Consider the following 24,599-nt stretch of genomic DNA (forward strand, 5'->3'; position numbering starts at 1 on the left):
AGATTGGCTTGGGGAATGGTATGAAAGTCATGGTTTTTTGCAAGAGCAAAGAGAAAGAACAGGCTCATTTCTAAAAGCGCCGCACCTAAGAACTTCAGAAAAGCACAGAACTTCACTGAAATATAATGAAAGGCACTGCCTAAAAGCAGAACATCTCCTTTGGCTCAGCATATCCTCTCCCAGAGGCACCACATCATTCCTGCTGCTCACAAAACAGCTTCTGTCTCCTTTTAATAGTTTTATTTTTAAACTTCTCTCATATTTAATTCTTTCTCTTTCCTTATGTAAGGTTCTTGGAAGGGCTGCAGTGTCAAACAATAATTACATCAGAGAAAATTTAGAATCCACAGTGTTGAAACAAGTCTCTGCTCTTGACAAGTGAATGAATGTAGGAAGTGAGGGGAAGCAGTTTTATCAAGGAGAGCACCCAGCCAGCAATGTAACAGCATCTCTCGTGGGCTGGGGACACCCACTTTCAGAAGTCAGCAATCTCAGCTTGGAGCACATCAGTACCTGCCTGGAATTCACCTGGCCTGAGACCTGGATGCACATTCATGCAGTGCTAGCAGCACGTACATCCCTCTCCCCATGAAAAACCTCGAGGCAGGATTAAAATACAGATTTGCCATCCTTTTAACACCCCTGGACCAGCTAAATTGCACATGCCTATAGACTTAGCTTCACCTCAGCTAAGGAACAAGCATTTCCCAATGCCAGGGTGCACCACTGTGCCTCCTGTTTGTCCACGTACAGCAGAAGTGGCAGAAGACACAGACCTATCCCCTTCCCCCAGCCCGTGTTTCTGAAGATACAGGTACCTACCCAAAACTGGGTTCCAATACCTTTGTAAATTACACCACCACCACCCCATATGTGCTACATATCTGCTGGCAATTAAATTGTGTTGCAACTCAGCCCAATAAAACACTGAATCTTGGATATGCCAATATTGCCACTGCCAGGGCTTTAAAGGAAGCCCATGGAGACAGTCTGCAAGTTCCTGGCTTGCATTTTACAAGTAACCAGAGAAGGGTGAATTTGATCCTCCATCCATGGAGGAAATTAGTGATGAAAGAGCTATGGGCAAAAAAAAAAAGTTAGGGAAAGACCAGGAAAAAAGTTTTCCCTCTCAAAGAGAGCATGAACAACCTTGCAGAGAACTCCAAGTAGGCTCCATATAGAAATACTGACAGGTATCAGTGGGCCTATCTGTCATGCAATGTCTAAAATCAGGTTGTGGCGAAGAGTAGGTGTATAGAGTGAGCTCACACATACTATGTACAAGTTTTCTAGGGATAACATGTTTATAGCATATATATAAATATATATATATATTTTTCCCATATGGGTTCCCAGCTGGACTTCTTTGATGCCTTGGAAGACCAACTTGCTAAAATCATCGATGACAAAAATCAGGATTCTCCTAATTAGATGTAACCTTTGAAGAGAACTGTTGAAAGCTGAGAGCTCACCCACTTCTGCGGGCTTACCACTGCCTGACAGGAGGACACCTGGACATTTGTATTTTCATTTGTTTCCTTTTATCTCATGTTAGAAATACCAAGATGAAGGAAAAAAGGGCTCACAGAAAAGAGGGGCAAACCTGTGAAATCTATGTTAGTCATCCCACAGCTTCAGCTCCAGCAACAATCCTCTGTCCAGCATTTGAGATACTTCACTTTGCTTTTTCCTGCTTCACCTCATGCCCACAATCACGGCTCCTGTCCTTGCAGTCGTTCACTCCTCCTGCTGAGCAGAGCCTCTGAGGGCCCAGGCTGTCAGAAGAGTTTACAGCACAAGCAAGCTATCCCAAGCTGTATGGTAGGTGGCTTCCTGGGAAAACTGAAAACAAAATCCAAAGTTGAAGAGAGTTTAAAAAAAAAAAAAAAGCTTTAAATTTCTTCTATTTCTCTGCAAACAGTTTTTGGTTGGTTGGTTTTTTGACACTCAGTTTTAGTAGAGCCACAGAAAAAAGGTACTAAGACCCCCTGAAGTCATGTGGGCTTCAAGCACTTGTCTCCCATAGCCTCCTTCAAAACTCCCGATCATAAACAACAGAAGGACAAACTCTAGCATATTTTGCTCATTCATCTGCCTTCTTTATTTTTCTTGTGTGTGTGTTTGGTTTCGTGTGTGTGTGTTTGTTTTGTTTTGCTGGTTTCTTTTTTTTTTTTTAAGTAACATATAGTTTTTCTTCTGGGATTCAAAGCCTTATTTTTTTAGTAATTACACAAAATAAACCATGTGGGGATTTTTATGATCTGCTTTAAATGTAGAGTTTTGAAAAGTAGACAATGAAATTATTATTTTGTTTCACGGCTGTTCTAAAACACAGGGGAAAAAGACACTAGTATTTGTTTATTTGGCTTTCAATTGCTGTGACAAAGCAAATAACAGCTCTGGTCTTGGTCCACAATTGAGCTAATTGGTAACACCTCACATTGTGCATCCTAAAAACTCCTAATTAGCAGCTAAGCACAGGATGAACTAGGTAGCATTGGCTCCTTTGTGCTCTAAAAGACCTGTGCATTCATAGCAGACAGCTGGACTTAAGGTCCCAAGGCCTCTGATTTCGTGTGTATACAGGCAAGAAGTGATGGGTGCATGTCATTTCTTGTTCTGTATTGGTGTAACACCTAGTATGGTGGGGATTTGGTCCCTAATGCATTCCTTAGTAAACAGGGACCCAGTCTAAAGGCTATAGACGGTATTTTCCACAAGACTTCTGCCTCCACAGCAGGCCCTAGGTCAGGGCCCACGGGTGAAGTTCCCTGCTGATTTCCCAGTTTAATTTCAGAGCTCCCAAGGAGGTTCCTTCTCTGCCCTCTTTCATTTACCACCCAAGCCCCCCGCACCACAGGAAGGTGCTCGGAGCACCGGGGGGAGAAATGATCCAGATACCAGCAGCGAAGGGGCTGGGAAAGAGAAGGCAGACGTCTTGACGAGCTTGTTGGGAAGACCTCTTCTGTAAAAAGGGGAACCCTGTGAGAGTGCTGAGAATTACACACCGAGGCCAAGCCATTCAGACACCCACAGGGTCTTTGCTTAGCACATGCCTGCAGCACGAGGCCATGGCAGGACAGGCCCCTTGTTGCTGGAGATCAATGTCTTCGCCACGAAAGGAGAAGATGGATAACTCACAAAGGCAGCAGCTGTGTTTCACTCCCAAGCAGCATCTGGGACACCTAAGGCTGGCTGGTAAAAGCAGGAGGCAGTCAGACTAATGCTTAAAAAAATCAGAAAAGACTGCTGGGTGCAGCAGCAGAAGACAAGACAGTGGCACAGCATTTTCCCGAAATGCAACATCGGTCCCCCTGTAGGGATGGATGAGGGAGAGGTTTTGCAGCAGCTGTCCTTTCTGCACCCTTCTGTGATTAGATCTAATCTCCTTTCTTTCTCTAAAGCACGGACACAGCCAGAGAGGTCTGGTGACCTCCTCCTGTCTGTCGTCTGAGGGACAGACACATGGACATGGTGGCAATGCTGGTCCAGCTGCCATCAGTGTCTAGATGGATGTGGGATGCAGGGAACTCTGTCAGCAATGATGCAGCCCCATCCCAGGGATGGGAACACATCAGTCCTGAACCAGACTGATGGAGAGAGACAGGACATGCCCCACCTGAGCAAAAGCTTTGTTAAAGTGCCTTCCCTCCAGCTCCCTCCTGCAGCAGGTGAGCCACAGCCGGTGCCATAAGGCCAGCAAGTGTTTAACAAAAGCCCTTCTTCGGGCACACTCTGCTCTGCTGTTTGCACGGCTGTGCGAGGCAGATTGCTGGCTCTTATTAGCTAAATAAACAAGCAGCAAAAGTTGAGCGAAATGGAAACACATACACAGCTTGTCTGTAAATAGAGACAAACGCCTCCATCGCATGGTTGCACCCAGCTGTCTGGCTGTTACCTGCTTAAATGGCTTTAATTTCGCATTAAGGTCAATGCAGCCATAGCTTCTCCTCCAGGGTGGAAAACCTGGCTAATGAAACGCTCAGGTTCGTATTGAGCCCAGCTCAATGCGCCAGCCGAGCATCGCAAGGAGCTGAGACTTTCCTCCCCACCGCGGGTCCCAGCCTGGGTGCGGGGATGCACGGGGAAAGCAGCCGGCGTTCACCAGACACACCTTCCTCTGCCATTCCCACCGGAATTACTGGGCATCCCCAAGTTGCAGGCAGGGCATTTCTCCATACTGAATCCCATGCTGCAAGGAGAGCAGAGAGCCCTCCATCTGCCCCAGCCCTGCCGGGGCTCTGCTCTTTCCATGGGGCTGTCCTGCACTGGTTCCACTTTTAGTGAAAATTATTTATTCAGCTTAAATGTCTCTCCTCTCTGCCATTTACACAGGCCTGGCTTTCCTCTGGGAGTATACATGGGACGAGTAAACTGTCTTTATATATAGTCTGAGGGGGTCGGCTTTAATTCTCATTTATTACTCTTCTATTTCTTTTAACTTCTCCTTTCCACAGAACCGAGTTCCTGACCAAGTTTTGATGCAGTCCGTGAGGGTGACAGACACGGTTTTGCTACGATCACTAGTGCGTAGGAGGCCATTTGTCTTGAACCACATCCTCCATGCTACTGAAGGCAAAATCGAAAAAAACTTGTCTTGCATGCCTTCAAAGTAACTGTTCCGAGGATAATTTAAAGTATCGAGACATTGATTCACTAAGCATCGCTGGCCTCCTTATATGTGGGCACTCAAAGTCACCCATTATTGGTGATTTATTAGCGGTAGATGTCTCTTTGATCTTCTCCAACATCATGCACTCAATATCCCCCTCCCAGGAGGCAGCTGGGAGGACAGCCCTACCAAGACCCTCGCATTATTATGACTTATGGGTTGTGTCCGTGGGATCGTCTCCGCGCAGGCACCACGTCTCCCTGGATTCAGGGGAATCTTCCTGAGCCCTACGATATATGCAAAAAACAGAAGTTCCTCTTGGATTGAAAAATTATGATACCAGCACCTCTAAATTGCTTTTAGCGGCTTTCTGTGCTGCCTCTGGCTCAGAAGTGCTTAGTTTGCTGACAGAAATCATAGGCTCATACACACTTGAGATGGAAAAGCCCTGCTAGGTTCAGCTAGTCCATTTCTCCTACCAGGGAAGGAATATTCCCAGCAATCTGTTTTCCCTGCTACTTTGTCTTGTCTATTTTTAAACATCCCATGTAGCAGAAATACATTTAGATTGTCAGGATTTCAGAGCCAAGTTAGCTGTGGAAGTACCAGCTGTAGCCTAACCTGCTTTGTCTGGTGGCAGCAGCTAAATTGCTCTCTGCTGCCTTTGAAGTCAATGGAAAAAGTCTTATTGGCTTCTCTGGGAGCATTCTCGGGCCTTTGGTACGGATGATTAGAGCAAATAGCTACGGAGCACTGATAAGCCATTCTTACACTATCACTTTCCAGGCCATAACTGCATTTTAATGGGCAAGAAATTGTCTCAGAAGCAGTCAGGGGGCAATAATAGCAAAGCCATGTGGAGCACATGGCAAACCGGGTCTGCGCAGAAGTGGCTTCTGCCATGACCATACAAAATTACATCCACAAGCCCAAACAGGTTTGGTGGAGTACGTGAGCCGAGGGGAATAGGCAGAGGCGGTCCCTTCGGTGCCTCCTCCAACTATAAAACCTATCAGAGCTGGTTCAGCCTGTAGTAAGCTCCAGTGTGTTTTTCCTTTCCAAAAAATAAATCTTCAACATCATGGATGAAGGGAGCCTGGCACATCAGGTTACCCCTCTACTTATTCAGGCAGAATATGGCAAAGGCATACAATAATAGAGAATAATAGTATTTAGCAAAAAAAAAAAAATACAGACTGGCTGTTGAATCACAGAAGTTAAGTTACCATTCAAACCTCAACCCATCTTCTGCAGGGGACAGCTGCCCCGCGGGATGGAGCCGTGGCAGTGACACAGCAGCCAGGCGAAATTCAGCCCTTTGCTTTCTCTTTCCATGTCAGTAACAATGGCAGGTAGTGGGAGCCGGGATTGGATTTAATTTAGAAGTTGTTGTGCTCTGCCGGGACAGTTTCCTCTGCCTCCACATTTCCTGTCTGGAAGTTCTCCCAAAAGGATGAATTAACCAATATATGACCTGTATGGGAAATGCACTTTATTGAAGCTATTTTTCTAGGGTGGAGCTGAACAGCTGTTTAACAGCGCATAGCTGCACTACATGAGAGACAGTAAAAATACTGAAATGAACAGTATTCGGGTAAAACTGGGCTGCGAGGAGGCAGAAGGTAATTATCTCTCTGTAATTTTTGCCTGTACATGGAGGGTAGAGGCTCTGTGTGACAAAGCGTGCCAGCATGGGGTACCGCAGCATGACAGCAAGCACGGGGAAGGGGACCTCGGCTTTACCTCCCTCAAAGCACCATCCTCTGCCATCAACATGGGGACACTAACACCAGCCCTGCGAGGAAAGTCCATGCACTAAAGCCACATAGGCACAGAAACTGCTCAGCTAACCACCTCTCACACCGTGACAGCAAAAAGCGACACAGCCCCGGCATCACTGCGGGGACAGCCATGCCCAAGATAACGCACAGCTCAACCTGCTTTTTCATACAAGGCTTCAGCAATCAATAGCAGCAGTGTCACAGAAGCAGTGCCGCAGGTACTTCATGGCAAGGTTACAGCATCTGGGGTGTGTGCAAGGAGCTAGCTGCTGCGGCAAGCCGCCACTGCTCTCGGTGGAGCACAGCCACCAATGCTGAGGGGGTGAAGGAGCATCTCCAGGCGGCAGCAGCCCCAAGGTGAGAGCTGGAGGCTCCCATGGCAGCGCCTAGCATCTCTGCCCAGAAGCCTCGGGAAAGATCCTGCTTTCCATTCCCATCTCGTCCTCTCCCCCGTGGCAGGTTAGCAGTGCAATTACGTTACTGCAGATTTACATCGGGGCTGGAGAGATGAGAATCCGAACAGAAGCTTTAAAAGCCACTTTTTTTTTTTTTAAAGCCTGACATAAAACGCCAGCCAGATTTACCATGAGTTTCCCGTGTGCGCGCATGAGTTATGCACACAGTAAGTGTCCCATCATCATGAATTCTGCCAGTGTGCTCCTTTTAACGGCACTGATCATAGGGAATTCATTTGGTCTTCATATAGCTGTCACCTGTATTACCAGAGCGATTTCATTCTAATTTAGCATTACTTAATGGTGAAGATAAAGTTAAGTGTTAGCCATGTGGGTTTTTTCTTGGCTTCTCTCTCTCTCTCTGACACAGCAAGAGTGCGACTGCAGGGTGTTTTATGACCAATAATTCAAAAGAGCAGGGAAAAGAAGGAGCAGCAAATATCAACTGCTTGTCAATCATCCACAGTCTTTCAGCTTAAATGGTTATACCTGGACCTCTGATCTTTTCTGCTGCTGCCTCTGATCCCCCTGTTTGTTTGGAGTTCTTTAGGTACTGGAACCATCAAAAACACATTTTTTAAAGGTTCAGGTCTAGGAAACCTGCTGTGGATACCCACAGTCACACAAAATCCATGATTGTGATATAGAAAACTATACCTAATGGCTGCAGTATAGCAGCCAAATTGCAGCCAGCCTGGCTGGGTGGCAATGAGGGGGTACCCTACAAGCAGGATGAATGCACGAAAACCATATGGGGAAACAGAGTATTTTTTGAGCATCGGTTATAGAGCAACAAGTGGTTCGTCTTCCCAAGCCCCTGTGCCTCCTCCCTTTTCACCCAGCTTGGAAAGGTAATCATTCTGCATATATCACTAGCTTGTTTAAACTGGAGATGAAAAGCTACAAAAGTACAACTTAATTGAACCCTGTATTGTGTTATTACAGATGCTGCCGACCTCACTTGCAGTCCATTATGAGAGGGTTCTGCTGAATGCTTTAATTAAAGACAATAAGGCTAATAAAAAGGCATCATTTTCCTGTCTCTAGCGCTGCTGGAGAGTTGGGGCTGATGAGATTATTTCCCACTAATGCTCTTCTGTTGTTGTTGTTTTTAAATCTTTTTCTCCCCATGGTTTGCAAATACTGTCTGAGCCTGAATAGTACAAGATTCATTAAGAACAACAAAAGCAAAAAAAATCAGTTTTGTTTCTAAAATGCTCACTAATACTTGCTGAGCAGAGCCCCTCTTTCAGATGATCCCTGGTGCCTTACCCCACCCCTCGTTGTGTTTTTCTTTCAGATCCAGTCCCAACAAAAGAAAAAGCTTCCCTGCATGGGCATGGGCACACACAGACCGCCTGGCCCGAGGACGTCCCTGCACGTGGTCCCTGCCTGCAGCCCTCCGACCTGCAGGGAGGACGATGCAATGCTGGTGCTGCTTGCCAGCAGGCAGGACCTAGCCTGGAGTAAGTAATGCATATATAATTGTGTATATAATTGCATCCCTATAATTAACACGTTGCTTACCGATGGCCCATATGCGGCATCTCTATCTGCTTTCATATTGGTGTTAGCGATACCAAACCAGCAGTGTTTCCAAAGCCAAGGCAGCCTTGCTGGGCACCTCTCTCTAGCTTCAGTCTGAAGAGGCAGAATGGTGCTGGGGATGGTCTCTGCCTCTGGATGCACATGGGTGACCCACCATTCCCTGGCTGCATCCCTCTGCCTCCAAGGGCATCAGCGTGGGCTTGACCTCAACCTCCCCATGCATACATTGGTGTCTGGTGATTACCAAAATCAGGGGAAAGGGGTGCAGAAAGGGGAACAGGATTTCAGGTGGTGCTCATTGCAGGGTACACGCAGCCCCTGGCACACAGGCTGAGCCCAACAACTCATCACACTCTGCTCACAGAACAGTTAAAACCTCACTAACAATACAGACCATATCTGAACAAGAGACCTAATGGCAATTGGCGTTGTAGCCCTGCTGTGAATAAGCCAAACCATCTAGTCCTACTGTGATTAAAAACTCCTTCTTGGACAAGGGAACAGGCAGCCAGACGCTAAGCAACTGAACTTTGCCCCTGCAAGGAGGAGAGCAAAGCACTAACCGCTGAGCCAGCCCAGTTTGCCAAGACTTTTATAGGGAAGGAACTTTTACAATTAAGTACAGCAAAAGGTTCCTTCCACTGTGAGCCTCTGAACACAGGTTGAAAGAAGCAGAGTCGAACGTGGAAGCCAAGTTTAAAAAAAAAAATATCTTGATCTGAAGGTTGTAGGCTCAAAGTAGCTAGAAACCCCATCAAGTGACTGAATGGGAACAGCGAGAGGCGGGCAAAGACCACAACTCCTCCCTGGGTAAGGGATGAAGCTGCAATGTGGAGCAAACTGACCTAGTTACATATTTCTTCTCCACTCTCCCTCTCTCACTGCTGCACTTGCCTGGCTGGGATGTTGCAGAGCAAAGTGCAAATAAAGTTTCTGCCATCCATGGCAAGCAAAGGGGAAACTGGGAGCTCTGTGGATGTGAGTATCTCAAGCAGCACCATCTCAGCCATGTCTTTAGAGGCACGGACATGTCATATAAAAAGTGCTGCTGAGACCATAACTGGGACAGAGCTGGGCATGGGGAGGACAGGGAACAGTGCCATTCCCTAACCAAGTGCCCTGCCACAGCCAGCAGCCACCTGACAGCCTTTACCTTCATTCCCAGGTACACACAAGTGCTAATGGAGAGCAGCAAGAACAACTTTCCAGCCTCTGCAAGTCCCTGTTCCTCTCTGCACATGGGTACAGTCCCCTTGAAAAACCAGTCCCAAAAACACACTTGGATTTCCCAACATGTGGCAGAGCTTATCTGGGTGTGGCACATAAACTGGCTGAAAACCCACCTTGCTCTCACCATAGACATGGAAAATCCATGTTTTTTTGTGGATTTTGGTCCCATTTGTACCCCAGATGGCCAGGGCAACCCCTGGACTCCACCCAGAGAGTCTCTGGAGGCCAGGAAGTTTGGAGAAGCAACCAAGATCTGGATCCCTGCTTCCCTCAGATCTCCAAAGCATCCACCACCACTGCACACTTACAAAACCAATAACCTTAAACCACAACCCAGCCAGCTGAGAGGAGGTGCAGGGGAGGCTTTGCTCTTGATGAGCAATTAGATAACAGAGCAGCTGCCAGGAGAGGCAAGAGAAACTACCAAGGGAAACATTTCCAAAAGATGAGATAACCCTTTGGGAAACACCTTTTTTTTTTTGGAAGAATCGATGCAAACTGTAGGAGTTTTAATGACTTATGGGGAGTCTCCAGTCTATAACTTCTAATTAGAAATGAAGAGAGAATAACACTGAAACCTCCTGAACTTTCCACCACACACACACACACAAAAAAAAACTTCCAATGTCTTTTTTTTTTTTCCCTCAGGAGTATTTTTGAGAGGTGTATTTCTTTTCCTCAATGAAAAAATGTTTTGTCAGGGGGAGAATTGGAAATTCACTCTTAGTCACAGCAGTCACAGCTACCTCTCCAGCTGAAAGGAGGGATCTCCAGAAAAGGAGTGGCACAGATTGCTGTGACTCCATTTTTTGGCATCACTCACTCCCTTATAGCCCTGCTTCTCCCTCATCAGCATTCTCAGAAGGTAAAAGGGGTTCACCTGTCTGTAGTGGGTTTATCACTCTGGACTAGCTGTGGCGATTCTGAGTCCCATGAACAATATGGTAGAGCATTTTTTCCAATGCACCAAATAATCATTGCTGTCTTGGACGTATTTTTCCTACACTTTAGCAGTTCTGAGGAGTCTATACTTCAGGAGGACTTTCCAGATGCAAAGCCCTGGTCCAACCCCCTCTCCCTTCCCTTGCACCGCCCAGCTGTGTTGCACAACCCAGAACACTCACAGCAATGCCATGCTCAGGTTCTGCAGGTGAGGCAGTGCTCCAGGATGACTCCCTGGGAAACGATGAACTTCAGCTTTGCACAAGCAAGGTGCCAAAACTCCAGGTTTCCTCATCCAAAAAAGCCTCCGTGCAAACATCCGTGGTCACCCCTCCCAATGATTATACCTGCAAAAAAAGCAAAATTATTGATCAGTGACACCCCCAGCACTAAGATTCAAGCCCCTTTTAGAGGGGCACGTTCATGCCCGTGCATCCAGCAGCACATACGTGGGGCAGTGCCTTGCGGGGTGGAAGGGGCTGCCGGAGGAGCATGTCCCAGTGCCCGGTTTGGCTTGCAAGGGACATCGGGACATGGGGAGAGCGGCAGCCATACAGCTGGGGCCAGCACAATGGGCTGTCACGCTCATCAAGCGGGAGGGTAATTAGGGAGCACTTCTTCAAACACAGCTGCCTGCGCTATTCGGAAGCTGCCACGTGCTTACCATGAATAGGGAACGCTGTGGCCCACCAGCGCGGAAGCTGCTGGTGAAAACCCCCTTCCCTCGCCACGGCCCCAAAGGAAAGCTTCGGAGCCAGTGACCGTGTCAGAGAGGTCAGTGGTTGGTCACTATTCTCCAGCCTTCCCAACCTGCAATTTGCTCCACAAGCATCTTGAACAGAGGGGAAAGGGTAGGTCATTATAGATGTGTCCTCGGGAAGAGAGAAAGCCATTACACTTATTAATAACCGCGACAATCGTCGCTGCGTGAGGCTGGGGGTTTATGAGAATGGACCCTTTTATAAGAAGCAACAAAACACAATGCTGTGCGAATACGAGATTCGATAGGTGAACCAAGAGATGTGTAGAAGGAAAGGAGAATGACACATAAGTTGGGACTTGAGGAAAATCTCAACTTTGGGGGGGGGAAGCAAAATAAAACAACATTCAGCCTGGAGCAACTGGAAATAACTCATTCAACCCTGAAAGAAGTTTTGTTCAAAGTGAATAATTTAACCCTTTATATTCTTCAAAAAAAAAATCAGTCCCTTTTTCTCACTCTAATGTAACAGACTATGACAAAATGGAAGGTTAATGTCCAAAGGTTTTGTCTCAGAAAGTCTCACCTAGCCAAGCAAGGACACATCCCATCCTGAAATCTGTGAGCCAACCCTTCCTGCCTGCCTCCGCCCCCTCCCTGCTTCTCTTCACCACTGACACTCACTGACTGCAACTCATGAGCAGTTTCCATCCTCCTGCAACTCCACTAATTGGCAATTTTACCGTGCACTACACCTATTTCACCCACGTCTGCAGGAATAGGACTTTTCTTCCCACTCCCTTCTCTACCTCTCTGCCCCTCCTACTCTCCCTTCCCCCACATCCGCCTTTCTGCTCAGAAGCCCTTCTCATCATTTCCCCACACACCTACAAATGTTCTCCTTTCGCACCTATAGCATCTGTACAGTCTGACCAGCTTCCTCAGTATCTTTTCATACGTACGAACTCAATAAACAATGCAAATGAGCCACCGCCTAATTATTTTCTCAGCTTGTGGTGCGAGGAGCCATTTGGAGCGAGGACCCGGGGAGGTGAGGGGCAGTGCCACTGCTCCCCCTGCCTCCCACCGACCCACCCTCCAGCTTTCCAGCAAAGACTCACTTTGCAAAATTTAATTACTCTGCTAACTTGTCCCATATGCTCTGTGGCAGGCAGGCAAGGCTTTAATTACGTCTGCACTGGAGATGCTGGGAACCCTGATTCCCCGTCTCCCAGGGAGCCAGCGCAGCACCCAGGAGGACGCGGGTGCTGCCAGAGCCATCCTGGTGCCTGAGCATCTGGCGTTCAGTACCAAAATATCCTCTTTGTCCTCCTCCCACCCCTCCACACACATGCAGTGGGACCGCAGCTGGGGGAGCACTATAGTCTCTAGAGGAGAGCAAATCCTCCCTCTCAGAAAGTGCTGACCAGTATTGCTACCAAACCAATTAACAATCATTAATAATCTGAAAGCCCTTCCATGCTCATCAGTATGGCCCTTGAGAGACACCGTTCTTCAGCTGGGCACAGGAGGACAAAACCCATTCCCAGATGGCCTTTCTCTCCCCTCCACCCTCCCAGCATCAGCACCAGGTCGGTTGGCTTCTCCCCTCCTTCTCTCACCCCGTTTTACTTTTCATTTCACAGCTGCTTCTGCGATGGCTGATTCCATAGCCATCAGGTGTTTCGGAGGTGGCAGGTAGTCAAAACTGTTTGGGGGCACAATACATCAGGCAGCAGACGAGGAGCAGGCAGGAATTTGTTTGACGTGACATTGTTATGCAAAGATGCTCACAGTACCCAAGGTGCTTCATGTAACTGGATTGCATTTTCTGGAGACAGAAATCCTTTTTTTTTTCGGGGGAGAAGGGCTGGAGGCAGGGGAAATCCTTTCATTCAGGATTGTGTTTAAGTGTGAGAGCAGAATACCTATTGTAGTTCCTATACTTTTAATGTGGTTTGTGGCTTGTGTGATCCAGCCTGTAATCTGTTCCACATCTCGTACTGCTTTGAATTTGAGGAAGCCACATCTGAATTCTGATATTTTGCTTTGCTGACTGTCTTGTAGGGAGCCATCTCCTACCAGCTATTGTTAATGTACTGGAACCCATACCAAAACCAGAACTGATACTAGAGGTGATAACAGAACTGATGTCAGTGTTGGAACAAGGGCCACTCACCTGTAAACTCTTGCCCCTTGAGCATCCCCTAGATCTATGGGAGCAAGGCTCGTGGCTTGGTCTCCCTCCCTCCCTGTCCCCTTGCACTCAGGAGCTGCTACGCAGAGCATGAAATGAGCGCGAGTAGGAGCTCCACATCACCAGCTTCTCCTGTGAGAGGCAGATAATCCAAGCACAAGGCAGAAGGGTGGCACAATGTATTGTCTGTCAATAGCTTTTAATCCCGATGCCCTTCTTTCTCCACCATGGGGCTGCAGGGAGGTCCCACACGTGCACTGGTCCTCCAGGGGAGCCCTGCTCCCGACACCCCCCCTCTCCCTACACCTTCATTACACTGACGTGCCCGGGTTGTGTGCCAAGGAATGGATGTGCAGCTGGCCCAGCTCCGCTCTAGGGTTTGTATAGAAGCCAATTCTCTTTTCAGGACTGTCATTACATCTTTTTAGGCTAGAGCCTAAAAATACCACCCAAGATGATGGAAGGGAGGGGAAAGAAAATAAAGGGGAATAAAGGAAGCAGACAGGGCATCGAGTTGGCGTTTGGGACGTTTCAGCTAGAAAAGTTCAGGCTACACTTATGAACGGTTCATGCCCTTCCTAGGTGCATGGTAGTGGGAGATCCTGCCCTTCTGTGTTTTATGCATTTCAGTAGCAGCTCTGCCCTTTGGGTGAATCGAATTGATTTAGTCCAGTCCTCCAGTTCAATTTCTAGGGCTGCTCGGCCAGGACTTCCTACTCTGCGCGCAGGATTTCATTGTGGCTAGGCACTTCTGATCCTTCAATTTACGGCTTGGCATTAAATTGGGCTCCAACGATGCAGGGCCACTTAGATTACGTGTCTCAAAGATCAGGCGATCACAGCTCGGGCGGTGGGAAGATAGAGGTATTTCTGGAGAAGTGGGCCTCCCTCCCTCAGCAAAAATAATCCTGTGACATCCTGCGGGTGCGATCCAGAAGGCTGCGGTTTTGAAGGCAGGATGAAATCTTGTTCAGGAGGAAAAAGAATTGAATTCTCATGGAAAGTTGGACTGCAATTAAAAGAAGCATTTCTTCTGAAGTGCCTGTTCCTCACTCACACACAATGCAATTAACTGAGCAACTGAAATCGTTTCAGCCCCCAGGTCTGATTTTCCATTTTGGAAGTCAGGGTCTTCCACAACAATATCCCACAGTTTTGTTTTCCACTCCTGGGGGAGAAGCAGACAACAAAAAAACACCTAATTGTAGGAGCAATGCTTGGAAGTACAGACCTCAAATTCAATAGCACGTCATGGCCATAAAGAGGGCTTATTACCGCCATGTACAGGGATGCTGCCCCCATCACTTAGGCATCAGGGTCATATCCTGGTTGGTTCTGTGAGCTGGCAGGACAGGTCTGTGCTGTGATAACAGCATCGGTCTCCCTCCTATCTGAGAGAAGAACAGTTCTCCCTAGGGTATGTTTAAGAGCAATCAGGACTGCAAAAGCAGAGAGCTCAGCCTTTAGCAGAAGACAACCTGCCTGTCCTTCCGTAGTGCTTTGCACCCCGTGACCTCAAAGCTCCGCACAAGAGACATCAGCCAAACATACCTGATAAACTCTCAACCCAAAGTATCTGCGATAACGTGAGCCTAACAGAGGACTACCTGCTGCTGCACGACACGTGGACATGAGTTGTACGCCCCAAGGTACCCCTGGAAAACCCTTGGAGATGCTTCAGGGTGCGGAGCCAGGGGGACAGCGCCGGAGGGATGCACAGGACCATGCACAACCCTGTCCCCGCTGCCTTTCAGGAATGTCTCCTTGGCAGAGCCAGCCTCCAGAAGTGTCCGGGGACATCCTGGAGACAATCCAGGACAAAGCCCGGAAGCAGCCGACAGGGCGAGCAGCGGGGACAACGCGGCCACACTCCTGGGGCCGTTCCTGCCCCTTCCTGCAACAGCACAGCCGAGACACCCCCCGCCACCCCCCGCCCCGGGATCCTGACTCACTGCACAATAATGCCCAGGCAGCTCCCATCCCGTGTGTAACTTCCTAGGCCCTTTGCTGCTCAAAGGAAACGTGTCCTTTGTGGGTAATATTTTCCGCGCAGCAGCAAGGATGGAAATAGCATTTTTTTCCAAAGAGTCCTTCTCTACTATGTCATGAGACGAATATCCAGGGTGTGTTTCCTCATTCTTAGCATGAAAGAGCATTGCATACAATGACGGCAGGAGTGCTCAGCAAGAAGAGACCTCAGGATCCGGTATACTGGGATAAAGGGGGTAAACCAACCACAGGGGTGCTGCCCTGGTGCTGTGCAGAGGGTACAAAGAGCATGGGGCTCACCAGCAACACCCAAAAACAAACAAGACCCCAAATCCTACACCTCCCTTCTCTGCCTGGGGCATCAAGGGAGTGCTCCAGGGTGCTGGACAAAGCCATGGCACAGGGGGGACCAAGCGCCCCCGGAGCATGAGGCCATGTCGTGCCGCCTGCCCCTTCCCCATTGACCTGGCAATGCTGCGCAGACTTCTAAGGCAAAACCAAAGGGCAGGCAGACACGTACTGCTGTTAGATCATCCCACCAACATCCTGGTGATCTAATAGACTCTCCAGGAAGGCCTTATTAAATTCTAAGCCAAACTGTGTCCAGTTACAGTAATTACTGAGTATTTAAGAAATAGCAATTGGCTATTTAGAGCGCTCTAACAAACATCTCACAGAGAATTCCGTGTTCTTTAATTACTATGCAGTACCTGTCCCTTTGGTGGCGCCCTCCAAACTGGATTTGTGTGTTAATTTGCATCTGTTCTTTTACATTGCAGCATTTTTGAAAAGCAGAGAAATTAGAGGGGGGGAAAAAAAAAAAGGAGAGCAGTTCTCATGTTGAGAGTTAGGGCCTGAGGGTAGAGAAAACCCAAATAAAGGCAGGTGCTGTGCCAGCTTTCCCCATCCCTATGTGGAAAGCCCAAATGCTGCAGAGCAGCGCTGCAGATTTCCTTGTCCCCCTGTCCTCCTGTGTGCTCTCACCCTGCCCTCCACGGCCCCCGTGTCTCCCACCCTAGGGCTCAACAGCTCCAAAAAAAACCCTAAACCAAGCAAAGCGTGCCTTCGGTGACCGATGTGCATGCCCAGGAACTAGGGCAACACCTGCCTGGAGCTCATTTCCATGGACACGATGAGAGCCGCGGCCGAATCCGGATCTGGGGCCACGGCGCCAGCCGGGAGCCGTAACCCCAGCTGTGCTCTCCAGCTCGCTGCCTGCCTTATTAGCTCTAAACAGCATCCTTATTTAACGCACTTCAATTTAAAGTGGAATGGATATTTCTTACTTCAGAAAGTCTCACCTGCCTCTCAAATGGCTCTTGGCACGCTGCCCGTTCTCACTCGCGTTTTGCCTTTAACAAGGCGAAGCCTCGTTCCTCTCGAATGGAAGAGAGCTGGCAGGGCTTGATTGGAAGTTTGGAGTCCTTCCCCCTCCCCATCCACTTAGATGCCACAAGAGCCCCCAGATCTGCACAGCCTTCTTGTTGCCAGGAAAGCAAAGCTTTTGCCAACGCATCTCCCAGGTTCCTCATCACGGGAACTCGAAGCTAAAACATCTGACGGAAGCACCAACAAAGACTGGTGCAGAAAAGAAAGGGGGGGAAGACGTGCATTGTTCCTGGAGCCTGCCTGGCCTCCTGCTACTCCTGCCCCCATCTTTTCTTCCTCCACTGCCACATCCTCAGAACATTGCAGCCCAAGGTAGAAATATCTAACACATCAGGTTTTTTTTTCTCCTTCCCATCCCCAACCACACTCCTGCTGCAGGTAGCTTGAAATGCAGAGATCCAAGAGAAAAGAGCATCACTCACTGCTCCCACTTTCCTAACAAGACCTCATTACGGTGCGGGGAAAACTTGACCCTGTCAGAAGTGTCAAGCCGAGGCACCGCGTTTATTCCTCACACGGTCCCCTCCGTCTATAACTTAGCGGGTGCTGCCGGGAGGTTATTCTCTCTCTCTTTGATTGTCATGGGGAGTAAGCTTTTTCTTTTTTTAACAAAGCTATTTTAAAGCAGATGCTTAACTCTCTGTGCTATTTTAAATGATGCATAGAAAAAAAAAAAAAAAGAAAGAAAAAAAAAAGCCCACAGCAGAGCCACGATTTAGCACAAAGCCTGGGCGAGCTGAAGCCTGCGTGCTCCTACCTGTGTACAGAGGGTCTTGGCAAAAGGCTTCCACAGGTGGCTGCTTTGAAGAAGACAGACCCATTTGGACCAGAAGATGCTCATTCATCTGGGAACAGCAGCAAACCTGCAAGAGGCTTCTTCAGTTGCTTTAGGACGTGAGCCCATGCTCACCTTATCACGCTACATCTCCACAATATGAGGAGCAGGCTGGAGGAAGGCTCCCAGCCCTCAGGCCCTGTGGGCTGGTGGCCAGGCTGTGACCATCCACAGCCAGAGAAGGGAGGAATTAGAAACACCCAACAGGCAGTCTGAACACAATGCCCGATGCCCAGAAAAGAGATTTCCACCTCCATAACCAAAGGAGCAAGGTAGGAGCCACAGGATAGCAGCAGCTCCAGGGACCCAGCTCGGATTTGCACTGTCATCTGGAGGCAGAAGGGTTTACTCCACACTTAGTTATAATTTTGGTGCGCAGCAGATTATAAACCCAGTCTCTGAAGTTACAAAAGCATGTAGTCACTGTTTATTTGCAGTGTTTGATTATTACAAAGTTGTTCATGCTCAGCAAATATGTTTTCTGATAATCAGCTGGCATTTGCTTTATAGACATCTGTGTAATTAAACACGCAGAGAGGGGGGATTTAGGGATTGTGACAGCAAATGGCCCTAGTTCAGTCTCTAAATCATCACGTGTACTTTCATAGCTGCTCCATCGAAACATGTTACTGTGGGTCCAAACTCCACCCAGCCCAGAGAGAGGTTTTTTTCTCCCAAATCTCCCTCCCTTCAGCAGACGAGACCATGTTGCCTGATAGGTAAAGCCATCCCACTCCTCCAGCTGTATCGATGCTGCTGTCTGGCACTGAATTATTTAGCTTCCCCTCACTGCGAATGGAAATGATCTGCAGTTTAAATGGGATGAAGAGAAGTTTGCATCAAAGGCACCTTAACTCAGTCAAACACACGTTGGAGACTTCCTTGCCTGTGACTGTCAGGGGTAATAACTGTGGCTCTGATCAAACAAAAGGCCCTTCAGACCCACTTAGTCCCTGTAATCGGCAGGTTCACATCTCCTCTCCCAGCTGTCGGGGAAGAAAGTATTTAGAAGTCGAGTCAGAGGGAGACGGGGACGTTGGGCTGTGGAAGGTGAAAGACTTTCCCGTAAATTGGATGTTGATGTGGCGCTGGCAGCCCTGGGCTTTCTCAACGCCCAAACATTTTGCCGTGTGTGCTGGCAACACCCTCCATTTTCCTTCTGACCTGGCAGGAGAGGAGGGTCAGTGTTTGCAGCACTCGTGGTGGCTAATTCGTATGGAAGTGCAGGGCTGTTACAGCTGTCACTGGCACATCAAACACCACCTTTCTCCTTTCCTAAACCCCTTCTGCCCCTAATCCACCGTCCCTGACCACCCCCCTCCTACACACCCAAACTCACCAGCAGCTCTGCTCTCACTGCCAAGTCCCCCCTCCTGCCCCACGCCTGGGGCTCTTTCCCCACCTTCTCCGTGCTGCCGACACCGGCACCGCCGCAGCCATCAGACCCCTGCGGATGGTGGCTGCCCTCTCCGGGTCCCACAGTGATGGGGAGCGCTGGTGGAGCATCCTCGTTGGAAAGATGGCTCAGAGCTGGAGGCAAATCACGGATTTCCTAAGCAGGGTCACCGCAGAAACCTGGCTGTCAAGTGTTTTTTCTTTTCAGGTAGTAGAAATGACACCGTGGTGCTCAGTGGAGACCTTGAGGTTAAATTAAAATCTGTGAGAATTTGGAGAAAGAAGGATTCGGCCAACTGCCCCTCTCCCTCCCTTCTCCACTCCTTTGCTCCCCAGAGGTGAATTCTCCCCTCCCATGCCACCCAGTGAGCTGCCCCCAGTTCGGGACACTTCCCTGGGGGCCAGCAGAGGGATGCTCTGCCATCGCTGTGCCCGCTCAGCACCACAGCTCAGCCTTCCCTTCCTCTGCAGCCCCCGCCACTTCCCACCCCTGAGTTGCCAGCATTAAAAGGATTACTGAACAAAATGATGGGAGAGAAGGGATTACAGGGCATTATCAGCCTGATCCCCTCTTAATTAATTACTGGTCAGACATATGAAAAGATGGATCCAGCACACCCCATGACAGTGAAATGACATGTGCAACTGGAAGGCAGCTGAGAAAGGCTTTGGTAAATGCCAATATTTTTTTAGCTGATGCAATTTCCTTCCCCAAAAGTGCTCTTTTAAAGAATGGTACCTGAACATGGCTGCTGCTGTCACCTTTGTGGTAGAGTTTGCTTTCCTCTTAGCACTCACCTTTTGCCCTTGCTTATGTCTGCACATTCTCAGGTGGTCTGCAGCAAAGACAGCTGTACCCCAGGCTCTGGGGCTGGGGCTGACACCACACAGCACCTTCCCCTTTCCACATGCTGGGAAAGCTAAATCTTACCCGGCTGACTGAGGGACTCCGGGTGTTGTTGAGCTAGGCTGGGGTCACTAATCAAAAGGTGCTTTTTTTTAAAATTCTTACAGATCGAGGCAATCATCACAACAATCAGCAATCCAGCAAGGAGGGGAAGGAGGAGGCTTGTCATTTCAGCTCTGCTCTCCAGAGGAAGAGATAACAGATCTATTTTGCTGTGTTTCCTGGCCTGAAAGGAAAGGCTGTTCATATCCCTCCCAAACCACTGTTTATTGGAACTGGCCAACTGTTGTTTTATTTTTCCAATTCTCAGGGTTACACCCCGGTAAATCAGAACTGTGGTCACAGCAGGCTTCAGACTGCAGGTCATGGCAGGACGTGGCTGAACATCGTCCCTTTTTTCATCACAACTTTCCCATGCATCTTCCCTCACTGCAGGATTGTTCCCCTACAGTCAGAACCCGAACACGACATCAAGCTTTATTTCATGACTCCCAAAGCCCTTAGGCAGAGAACTCAAACAAAGCATTTGCACCAACTCCAGTATACCCACAGTCTGACCAGGCTGACTATTTTTTTCTTTTTTTTTTTTTTAGCCCCAACAAATCTGCAACACCTTCAAATCAATAAAACAAAGAAAAACAAGGCAAGCTGCCACTAAACATCACTTGTTTGAAAAAGATCAGCTAAAATTATTTGCAGCTCCTCAACAAATTCCTGCCTGCTGTTTCCCCTGGCTGCTGTGCTGTAAAATGACCGAGATGGAGCAGGATGCAGAAACGGAGGGAGCAGCCTTCATCACCCTCCTCTCTGCATGGGGCACTTTGGCTTGCAACTTGTCCTGTACATTTGTTCAGTGAAGTAGGGATGATCACAGTGCTTTTGTTGCTTCAGGAGCTGAGAAACCCCGGTGGGGGAGCCCCAGGACAATCTTTCTGCTTCCAGCTGAGAGTTTTCCACAGGGCATCCCCGCAGCCCCTGGGACAGGCAGGCAGCCCCAGCACGTGAGCTCCTCTTTTGCCTGGGGGACAGAAGCCCTGCTCTGCTCTGTGCGGAAGAGGTTAAGGGAAAGGAAGAGCTAGCAAATTTCTGAAAAATACCAGCATGCTGGTTTTGACAAATACACAAATTGGAGCCGATTTGGAATGCAGATGTATGTAAACAGGCATGAAATTATCCCGTCCCTCCTGCATAATGTCGCCTCGCAGCCACAAAGGCTCTGAATGCTCTGGCAAGGCCAGGCTGGTTAGATCCACTCAAATCAGGGAAAAGACACTGGGAAGAAACCAAGCAGAAGGGTGGGAGAAGGAAGAAAGAAGACACCTCACCGTGAAGTTTACCTGCCAGGAGCTGCTGCATCCCAGAAACCCACGGGCTGGGCTGAGCATCCTGCTGCCTCCTGAGTTTGTAAGGGTTTGGTGTCACACGGGCAGGAGACACTAGTGGGTTTCTCTGGGTGGATAGTAATAGGTAAAGGAAAGAAAAAAAAAAAAGGAGATGGAGGAAACAGAAGAGGAGGCACCTGTGTGATGAAGGGACTTCACTGGGAACATCTCTGGCCTTCACATGCACACACACAAAGGTGTCTCTCAGGACCAGCTGTCCTACTCAGGAGCCATAAGAGGTTTTACAGGAAAAGCAAAAGAAGCTTCTGCCCTCCTTCCCACCCACATATCTAAGAATAATGGAATATCCCAAGCGAGGCCACCTGCAATCTCTGGGCCACGCAGCAGCCACACCGTGACCCCTGCAAACAGGAACCATGAGTCCCGACTCCTGCTGCCCTGTCCGAACCACCCCATCAGTGCCCCCCTCGGTTGCTGCCATGCAGATTAGTTTAGTGCCACCACAATATAACACAAACAGGCCAGCAGAAGCAGTGTGTAAGCCCCCACTGGGGGAAAGCCCCCGAGGAAAGCTCCCTTCCCTGCAGCCCCTTCCCTGGTGAGCTGCGGCAGGGCTGGGGCAGAGGCAAGCAGCCTCCAAGACTTTCTGCACATAAAGAGCTCCTTTTTAATATCAAGCACGCATCTTTTCTATTTACCTACTGCCAGCCGTGCCTGCCCTGATACAAGCCATAAGCCCTGGCAGGGCTAATCTCCCCATCCCCACACAGCACCTGCGAAGCTTCAATTCTGCTTTTCATAACGGTCTGTATGAACAAACCACCTTCATTAATCCCACGTCTTCCCCCGGCCTTACACAAGCATCCGGGCACCAGCCAGCTCCCCTTGCTCCAGCATTTCAAGCAGGATTTATAGACGAGAGGAGCCCCTTGAATGCAGGACTTTCTGATTAAAATAGATGGCATGAGGGACACATCAAAAATGAAGAGGAGAGACGGAGTCCTGTAGGCTCAGTGGGTCTCATTGTATAGACACAGGTAACTTGAAAAATGTCAGCTTTTGGAAGAAAGGAATAAAAATTAAACAGAAGATTCCCAGATTGCCAAAGGTATCCTCCTCCCCTAACCCTGGATGGGAGCACTGGGATTCACCACCCATCCTGCTGAGGATCCAAAATCCTTCCTTTTTGAGCAAGGAAAGCTGGAGGCTTCACAGACAGGTAAACAAGCACCCGCACACATAAATAAAGCATGGTAATAAATGTCTTAATAATTAGCAGTGATACAGATGCAGCTGAGCAAACAGCCGTGGATCCAAAAACACAAACAAGCCCTCTGCTTCCTGCCCTAGCTCCAGTGATAATTGCTTGCACGCCTCCATCACAGACGATCCCAAAGCTCTGGGTAAATAGAGAGGGGGATGTCATATGAAGCGGGGAGAGGCAGTGGTGAGGTTCAGGTCTCTCGTGAGGCCGTCCCAGAGCCCCACTTGGATCCGGCACAACCCCGGTGTGGGTGCCTGCTCTTGAGGAGCATCCCTGCAGAGCTGTCACCTCCAGGTCACCACAGAGAGAGGTGGAAATTCGCCACCACAGACCCCGGCACCCTCCGAGGCCCAGGACCAAGCAGGTTCAGCCACATCAAACCATCTCCAGAGAAGAAGAGAAAGCTTTTCGAGATGGAGCCAGAGAGGTACGGTTTGTAAAGCCAAAAATGAACTTTGCAATTTCCTACTGCTTTCCAGGAACCCCACTTTCAGATTCTTGAGGGAAAAGAGGGGTGAGGAAATTTGGGCATGGTTTACTGATTTGCTGAGCACCTCTGAGCCCCAGTGTCCATGGGGGTATGGCTGCTGTGGGGCTCCAAGGGACAACCCCGACCTGTGCTGGATTGTACCCGTATAGGATGAGCACCTCTACAAGGCAGTTATTTCTTCCTCAGTAGTACAAGAAAGTAATCATTACAGCTGGGATCAACAAGGAAAAGCAGAGCTGGGACAAGGAGGAGAGCTGTACAAGAACACAAGCACAAGCCCCTCTTTTCTGAGTTCCAACTGCAAAAAGGAATAAAAAATAAAAACCCTTTGAACTTTCCCTTTGAGTCCTGAGCTCTTCTAGCTTTTTTTTCCCCCTCCACTCCAGACTCAAAGATGCATTTCTAACCTCAGAAATAAAATCCTCCTTTTGTGGCAGCCATTAAATGGCTTTTGGGAAGCTGGGCCACCAGATATGCCCCTAATCCCATTCACACTTCCTGCCCCATGTTCAGAGCCGGTCTGCCCGGCACTTCTCTCCGCAAGAGGCTTGTACGGGGAATTAGCTGCTTCCTTCAGCCACTGCGTCTGGCTGCCTTGATATATTCTCAAATATGGGGGGAGGGAAAAAAAAAAAGGAGAAAAAAGCAATTGGCAGAGCGGGTTTGTTGGGGAGACACTGATGTGAATTTGATCTCTCTAAACGGCGCATTGCTCCATTATGGAGACACACAAAGCAATGTCAATCACTTTGTCCTAGCACAAAAGCTAAGAGCTTGCCAAAAGGTTGGCAGCAATACGCACACCGGTGTAGGTGGCAGGGTGTTATGAGACTGAGTGCCAGTTTGATCAGAGCTGCTTAGATTATGAGGGTGTTAAAGTGTGTTTGTCATGATTTAAAGCATTAAACCTTGGAAGTGGTATATAAAGGCTGACATGAAAGAGTCTGAACAACACATCCACACGCGTGTGTGTATTTAAAGGTCCGGGGATCCAAACACAGATCACGGTTGTGAATTCCCAGCTGCCCTTGGAAAACCTGCAACTCAGACACGTTCCTATGTAGGGGCATTTATTAAGCAGGCACCAGTGGTGACATGCTTTTTCCATGGGTGGTCCTACCTCCAGACACTGCTTGCACGTGCAGGACCTGTCCAAGCGCCAGTGGATGGAGGGGTACCGAGAGGCAGAGTTGTTCTCTTCCCATGCTCATATCCCAACCAGCACATGTCAACAAGAATCAAAATGAAATAAGAAACAAGCTGAATTACTGCCTTGAACAAAAACCAAGCCTATTCACCAATCCAAACACATCTTAGTATCCTCTCCAGAAAGAAAAGAAAGGAAAAAAAGAACACAGCATTTATTAAATTATTCTGACTTTTTCTTATTACTGTCTCTCCTGGTTCAGACTAAGGCATTAAAAAGCCACGAGGCACATTGATCTTGTGCTATTTCCCATTTAATATTGAAGCACTTGAAGCTCATGGGAAAGGTCATTCTGATCACATCTCTACCTGAGGA

The 24,599-nt window shown here is 48.6% G+C and overlaps 1 long non-coding RNA gene across 1 annotated transcript in view; it reads right to left on the minus strand.

Annotated features, from left to right (window-relative positions):
• The window catches only part of LOC308200348, a 61,785-nt gene extending 49,438 nt beyond the window's left edge, over positions 1-12,347 (minus strand). The window contains exons 1-3 of the long non-coding RNA XR_013955551.1: positions 11,233-12,347; positions 10,751-10,915; positions 1,604-1,842 (exon numbers count right to left, since the gene is read on the minus strand). This is a non-coding gene — a long non-coding RNA (uncharacterized lncRNA). The remainder of the gene's footprint in view (positions 1-1,603; positions 1,843-10,750; positions 10,916-11,232) is intronic.
• Positions 12,348-24,599: the final 12,252 nt, after the last annotated feature.

Source organism: Anser brachyrhynchus (genome assembly GCF_964034855.1).
Source record: "Anser brachyrhynchus genome assembly, chromosome: 10".
NCBI lineage: Eukaryota > Metazoa > Chordata > Aves > Anseriformes > Anatidae > Anser > Anser brachyrhynchus.